Below are 8700 nucleotides of genomic sequence, written 5' to 3'. Positions count from 1 at the left end.
TTTTTGGGATTGATAAATCCACAAGCTCAAGTCTTTGACTAATGGGCCAAGCAAATACACCAAAGACAACCCCATGGCAATAGACCTGACTGCACAGCACCAGTGGCCATGTGTGTAAAATAGGCAAGGATAAACAGTCAGACATGTCCTCTCTTCTTCTGCTCAGTCAGAAAAACACACATTTCACTGTGTGTTTGTGTGTATGCTATGTACTTGCATGTGTGCTTTTGTGTGTGTGTGTAATGTGTTTGTACAATCACACTCCAGGAGTGTGGTTTCTCTGCAGCAATCTGGTCTGCCATGCAAGTGCAACAGTGCCACCTGCTGGTCGTTTCAGTACACTGTTGCGAGTGAGGAGGTATCTGACTCCATGCACACATCTCAATAGTCTAACTGTCTCCTTTCCTTCATCTGCACTGATATAAAATACCTAGAAAGGTGAAAGCCAAACACCAGGAGAACAATCATTACACTGCTTTCACCTATTTTGCACTTTCAGGTCAGCGCAGATGAAGAAGAGGTGACATGGGGAGACAGACACACACACACACGCACATGTGCATACACACACACAGCCTGAACTGCGTTGTTTTGGGTACAGAGGACATGTCCAAAGACTATCATCCATAGTCATATTTTGATTTTGATTTGATTTGACTAAGATTCCATATTTTGTATGGCTGTTAACTATGTAGCTACTGGAGGGTATGTTCAGGTACCGAAGAGTTACAATCAAATGGGGAAAATCTGGACCTTATTGAGTGTTCTATCGAGGTAACAGGAGGGGACTGCCCTGCTCTAGTGGCCAAACACAAGGGTCAAACGTCACAATATAATTTGAGTGCCAATGACATTTACCCTTTTATGATAATCAGAGAGAGCAGGTGCAACTACTTCCCTTACCATGCCCCCTAGTGGGTGGCCAGTGCCATAGCAACCAACAAATCATTCTAGATCCTCCCATAGAGCACGAGCTCTATGGGGAGATGTGGTCATTCCATATCTCACAAGAATGGATTAATAGATCTTATCAATACTAACCAAAACATACTGAAAATTAACTGTAAAATAAACTGGCTTTTGAGCTTTAGCTCTCCGTCTGCCCTCCCCTCCTCTCCTCTCCCCTCCCCTCCCCTCCTCTCCTCTCCTCTCCTCTCCTCTCCTCTCCTCTCCTCTCCTCTCCTCTCCTCTCCTCTCTCTTTCTTTCTATAATATTGATGCGGGTAAAAAGTAGTACTATAGACACAAAGTTTCTCTTTCTTGTGACTATTGTGCTCTGTAGTGCTGGAAATACATGTAAAGAAGCACCTTGTTAATAAAAACTAAAACCTAAAAAATAATAATTAAAATAAATAAAATCTACATGGAAAAAACTGATCATTCACAAACGAAACAACGGAACACAACAGAATGACTGTGCATATTTGTTAATACTTGTGTGATGAAGTAGATGGACTCCTAGCTGGACTTACCGAAGGACCTCTTTATGACCTCTGAACTTTTACCCCTGAATTGGACTGCCCCCTGCATTCCTCTCTGCTGAAAGCTCCAATGAGGGGGCACCGAATTGGGTGGAGGAAGGAATGACAATGCCACTTCCTCTTTAACCTCTTGTTTCCTGTTGGAGAGGTCTAGTGGGGGACATACTGTAAAAGGCAGGAATCAGGAAGACATCTTTTTTCCAGGTTACCATGGAAACCAATGCGTTCCTTTTCCTTCCACTTGTGTAGCATCTTCTAGCGGGCGATAATCATATTTAAGGTGGAGATGCGAACAGGGACTGTGGGGGGTGTAGAGCACAGGAGGTTGGTGGTACCTTAATTGGGGAGGACAGGCTCGTGGACATAGCTGGAGCAGAATTAGTAGAATGGTTTCAAATACAACAAACACGGTTTTCATGTGTTTGATGCCATTCCATCCGCTCCCGGCCATTATTATGAGCCGTCCTCCCCGCAGCAGCCTCCTGTGATATAGATGGGTCTCACTTAGAGGCAGAGAAGAGACCTATAGGTGTCCAGGGAGAGATTTGTAGGTTTGTAGCGAGGATGTTTAAAGCATTATGTTCAAATCCAAAGTGAAGCTGAGACATGATAGAGACACAGTGTGGCTACCTCACAGAACAGAGTGGACTGTGACACAGCCACGGATACCAAAGATACTTCAGCTGCCGGTCTGACGCTAGACCCAGGACTCAATCCTAACACACACAGATATACATATAACACATATACATATATATACACACACACACACACACACACACACACACACACACACACACACACACACACACACACACACACACACACACACACACACACACACACACACACACACACACACACACACACACACACACACACACACACACACACACACACACACACACACACACACACACACACACAAACTGTAAATCATAAACCCGCACACAGAGCAGTTGCATTGCATATTGACCACAGGGAGGTGGTAGCTATGCAGACAGAGTTGAGTGCCTTTTTTCTTCAACCACGGGTTGGACTGCTCTGAACACACACATGCACAAACAGACATGCACAGAAGTACAAATGTGCATAGACACTCACCTCATTAAACGCATGCCAAGGTGTAGGGGGGCACATACAGGATGGAACGGTATCCACAAGCTTAGAATCAACTCCCATTGGAATTCAAAAAGCACTTTGTTTTGTACATTTTATTATTCCTATTATTTATTCATTCTTACGTTAACCAAATGATCACATGGGTCATTGAATGAGACATATTTGACATATTTGACATGGATGGTGTTGGTTTGATCAACAGAGAGCCTGTGTTTGTGCACGAGTGTGTGTGTGCGCGCCAGTGCGTGCAAGTGTGTATGTGTGCTTGCAGTCGGATGTTAATGTGCCCCAGGTATGGAGGTGTGTCTGTATTTTGTCACACACACACACACTCCTACCAGAGATATTTTTGTGTAATTTATAGCGGGAGTGTGAGTGTGCCACGTGATGTGTCTGCACTTTCTGTGATCCAAAACCACACCCTCAGATATCTCTCTTTAACTGGCTAGCATTGGGGTAAATCAATGGCCAATCAGCTACCCCCAAAAACATACAGTGTTCCACCGCACTCCATTCTAACACTCTTCACCTATCCCCTGTCTCGGCTCTAACCCTCTTCACCTATCCCCTGTCCCTGCTCTAACCCTCTTCACCTATCCCCTGTCCCGGCTCTAACCCTCTTAACCTATCCCCTGTCCCGGCTCTAACCCTCTTCACCTATCCCCTGTCCCGGCTCTAACCCTCTTCACCTATCCCCTGTCCCGGCTCTAACCCTCTTCACCTATCCCCCAAAAACATACAGTGTTCCACCGCACTCCACTCTAACCCTCTTCACCTATCCCCTGTCCCGGGTCTAACCCTCTTCACCTATCCCCTGTCCCGGCTCTAACCCTCTTCACCTATCCCCTGTCCCGGCTCTAACCCTCTTAACCTGTCCCCTGTCTCGGCTCTAACCCTCTTCACCTATCCCCTGTCCCGGCTCTAACCCTCTTCACCTATCCCCTGTCCCGGCTCTAACCCTCTTCACCTATCCCCTGTCCCGGCTCTAACCCTCTTCACCTATCCCCCAAAAACATACAGTGTTCCACCGCACTCCACTCTAACCCTCTTCACCTATCCCCTGACCCGGCTCTAACCCTCTTCACCTATCCCCCCAAAACATACAGTGTTCCACCGCACTCCACTCTAACCCTCTTCACCTATCCCCTGTCTCGGCTCTAACCCTCTTCCCCTATCCCCTGTCCCGGCTCTAACCCTCTTCACCTATCCCTTGTCCCGGCTCTAACCCTCTTAACCTATCCCCTGTCCCGGCTCTAACCCTCTTCCCCTATACCTGTCTCGGCTCTAACCCTCTTCCCCGATCCCTTGTGTCCCGGCTCTAACCCTCTTCACCTATCCCCTGTCCCGGCTCTAACCCTCTTCACCTATCCCCCAAAAACATACAGTGTTCCACCGCACTCCACTCTAACCCTCTTCACCTATCCCCTGACCCGGCTCTAACCCTCTTCACCTATCCCCCCAAAACATACAGTGTTCCACCGCACTCCACTCTAACCCTCTTCACCTATCCCCTGTCCCGGCTCTAAACCTCTTCACCTATCCCTTGACCCGGCTCTAACCCTCTTCACCTATCCCCTGTCTCGGCTCTAACCCTCTTCACCTATCCCCTGACCCGGCTCTAACCCTCTTCACCTATCCCCTGTCCCGGCTCTAAACCTCTTCACCTATCCCCTGTCCCGGCTCTAACCCTCTTCACCTATCCCCTATCCCCTGTCCCAGCTCTAACCCTCCTCACCTATCCCTTGACCCGGCTCTAACCCTCTTCACCTGTCCCCTGACCCGGCTGTAACCCTCTTCACCTATCCCCTGACCCGGCTCTAACTCTCTTCACCTGTCCCCTGACCCGGCTCTAACCCTCTTCACCTATCCCCTGTCCCGGCTCTAACCCTCTTCACCTATCCCCTAAAAAAATACAGGATAGTAAAAAAAAAATGTTAATTTGAAAACCAACGATAACACATTGTGGACAAATAGTGTTCCTTTTTTTCTTTTCTTATTTACTTTCGTAAAAACTATAGCTTTGTAAGCCAACTGTCTCCTGTGTGTTCAAGTGATCCCCATATTAAAAAGAGAACCAACCCACCAGAGCACCTCTGTTGTCAGGGGCGATGCGAGCGATTCTTATATGCATGGATATTATATAGCTGTATAGAAACTGCAGGATGAAATGTACTCCAGGGTAAAGGAGAGGGCGAGAAAAGGAAAGAACGACTGGGGCTGGAAAAGAGAAGTTAAGAAAACGGGTGATGCCATGTGATGCTTTCTTTCCTTTCAGTTGTTATTTTGTTTGTGCTGGTTGTGTATGTGTTGTGTGTATGTACTGTATGTGTTGTCTCCTCCTCCCCAACGTCTTTCTTCCTGGTCTGTTGTGTCTGTTGTTGTTTTTGTAACCCTGTCCTGATGTGTGCTAGTGAGGGATGATGGTGATTTTTTTGGTCTTTTCTCTGTATTATTTTATGCGTATTCACTGCTTGTTTCATGTTGTTGAATTGAAGGCACCTGTGTGTATCTCTCAAACCAGCACTGTCCTGAAGTAGTGCCCCGGGTGCCTGACTGTTTTTACATTCACCAAAGCTAAGATAAAGTGTTGGCTAATGCAGAAACAGACTGGCACTCAGGCTACTGAAATAGGCTCATGTATATGATGTGAGGCATCCATTTTGGCTCCAGAGTGTAGGAGAGTCCCAGCGCTCTCTCAGCCCAAGTACAAAATGTTCTCTCCCTCTTCCCTTACCTGCCAATCAATCAGAACCAAGTGTCATTGTGATGGTAGAAGACAATCAATTTCCAATAAAGAGGAGAGAAAAGATGGAGAAAGGCAGGCAGAGAACTGCTGAACAGGATGGGGGATTAGGAGGAGGAATGGCTCTCAGGGTGAAACAGCCATTGTGTGTGGCCCCTCCCCTTCGGCCTTCAACCTTTAGGATTGACCTCTGCTGCAGAGGTCAAGGTGCCAGGGACTCTCCCCAAGGATAATCTGACTGGTTAACTGGACGTTTAATCGAATATGTTTTTCAAATGCCCAAATACACACAAGACATGTACACACTTACACACACACACGCTCATGTACTACACACAGGCACACACACTGACACATTGAATTGGACTGGACTGGATGTGTGAAAGTAATGGCTTACACTTTTACAGTGTGAAGTCTCCAGTGTGTTGCTCTCACATACCAAGCCCTGTAACAAACACATAGTACCCTTTAATTCATTGATTGGTTTATTGATTACTTGATATATTCGCCCTGGGGTTAGCCTCCAATTTTACAGAAATTGAGTTTCTCCAGGATCAGAAGTAATTCTAGTCACATCGCATGTGTATTGTGACTAGATATTGATTTTAAATGTTTATGTACTGGTTCCCTTTAGCACAGAATTCTTTGCAAACACCACAATGTTCACTTCTACCTATCTAGATCCATTCACTCAGGGTTCTGTGACTCTAATGATATACCACAAGACTTATGAGAGCAGACATCCGTGTGAACACACACACACACACACACACACACACACACACACACACACACACACACACACACACACACACACACACACACACACACACACACACACACACACACACACACACACACACACACACACACACACACACACACACACACACACACACACACACACTATTCTAGTATTTTCCAATATAGTCCATACAATCACACATACACACACACACTGCCTGAGAGCCTTTCTCCCATCTCTATTCCACAGTAGCATAGAGAGCCTGTGCAGTTACTCATCATTTTGGCCTGTTGAGACCTTTACTGAGTAATGACCGTAACAGAAAAAACCCGAAGTGAAAAAAACAGTATGGGTAAAATGTGTGTTTTGAGTAATTAAATAAATAAACAAACAATTGGATGGTAGTCCTATCTTTGATTTTCATTTAATTGAGAGAGAAATCAAAAAGTGTTTTCGGTCAATGCAACACATTCTAATTTATAGACGATGTGTAGAGTTTTCTGACCTGTTTTGGCCTTTGATTCAAATGGAAACTAAAGCACACTGCTGTTCAAAAGTTTGGGGTCAATTCAAAATGTCCTTGTTTTTTAAAGAAAAGCAATCATTTTTGTCCATTAAAATAACATAAAATTGATCGGACATTGTTCATGTTGTAAATGACAATTGTAGCTGGAAACGGCAGATTTTTTTATGGAATATAGGCGTACAGAGGCCCATTATCAGCAACCATCACTTCTGTGTTCCAATGGCACGTTGTCTTAGCTAATCCAAGTTTATCATTTTAAAAGGCTAATTGATCATTGCATGAGCATTTGTGGGTTCGATTACAGGCTCAAAATGGCCAGAAACAAAGAGCTTTCTTCTGAAACTCGTCAGTCTATTCTTGTTCTGAGAAATGTGAGAAATTGCCAAGAAACTGAAGATCTCGCACATCGCTGTGTACTACTCCCTTCACAGAACAGCGCAAACTGGCTCTAACCAGAATAGAAAGAGGAGTGGGAGGCCCCAGTGCACAACTGAGCAAGAGGACAAGTACATTAGAGTGTCCAGTTTGAGAAACAGATGCCTCACAAGTCCTCAATTGGCAGCTTCATTAAGTAGTACCCACAAAACACCAGTCTCAATGTCAACAGTGAAGAGGAGACTCCGGGATGCTGGCCTTCTTTGCAGAGTTGCAAAGAAAAAGCCATATCTCAGACTGGCTAATACAAAGAAAAGATTAAGATGGGCAAAACAGACACTGAACAGAGGAAGATTGGAAAAAAGTGTAATGGACAGACAAATCTAAGTTTGAGGTGTTTGGATCACAAAGAAGAACATTCGTGAGACGCAAAAAAAATGAAAAGATGCTGGAGGAGTGCTTGACGCCAATTTCCTCTTACAATAGGACAATGACCCAAAGCACAGTTCCAAACTATGGAATAACTATTTAGGGAAGAAGCAGTCAGCTGGTATTCTGTCTATAATGGGGTGGCCAGCACGCACAGTCAACGGATCTCAACCCTATTGAGCTGTTGTAGGACCAGCTTGACCGTATGAAGTGCCCATCAAGCCGATCCAACTTGTGGGAGGTGCTTCAGGAAGCATGCTGTGAAATCTCTTCAGATTACCTCAACAAATTGACAACTAGAATGCCAAAGGTCTGCACTGCTGTAATTGTTGCAAATGGAGGATTATTTCAATTAAAAATCATTATTTATAACATTGTCAACATCTTGACTATATTTGCTATTAATTTTGCAACTCAACAAGGACATTTCTAAGTGACCCCAAACTTTTGAACGGTAGTGTACATTTTGTAAGGATCTTGCATGTCATCTAGTTTATGTTTCAGTATTGGGATGCAGAGGAGAGGATAGTCGTTATCAGATGATACTGCTGCCCTCTAGTGGCAAATAACCAGAATGACCAGACATATTGTGTGTGTCTGTGAGTGTGTGCATGCTGTGCATGTCAGCGTGAAATTGAATTCATATTGACTTTAAACCAAGAGGAGACAGATGTAACAGTGTAACAACATGCTTTAATGACAAAAAATCTATATTATTTTACAAGACAGACAGTATAAAAGCCTCCAGATAGTCGAGAGACAGATTTATATGTACCTCTCCTACAAGTAAAGTTGCTGTGTGACTGGGTGAAATGGATTGAACACTTAGAGAATATATGCTAGAATATTATAGATACTTCCTATATCCTACACAACTATATCTACACTATTTAAAAATCAACAGTCATTTTACTCTGTCAGGCATGGCAGAAGAAACAGACAAGATTACATGATATATATATATATAGTATGTACAGTTCTGTTCTCCAAAGCCAAGGGTCCAAGCACTATTTGCAACAGGAAGTGGAACAGTATTTAGGATTTAGCATACTTCCATATCTCCATTGAATTAGAATTGTGATTTTGAGATTAGAACCTTTCCCCTGTAACTGTTTGTGTGTGTGAGTGTGGATAACCTTCAGGTGGAGCGATGGAGTTCAGCACCCATTCCGAGGTTTCTCCAGTAATACTTAGACTATATAAAAGGTTCCAAACTTAACGAGGCTATATCGCCAGGATGAAGTGAAGCTTTGACATTGTAGACTTGACCAACAAAATA

This window comes from Oncorhynchus mykiss, chromosome 28 (genome assembly GCF_057628025.1).
Source record: "Oncorhynchus mykiss isolate SJ-2025 chromosome 28, ASM5762802v1, whole genome shotgun sequence".
Classification (NCBI taxonomy): Eukaryota; Metazoa; Chordata; class Actinopteri; order Salmoniformes; family Salmonidae; genus Oncorhynchus; species Oncorhynchus mykiss.
This window is presented reverse-complemented; position numbering follows the sequence as displayed.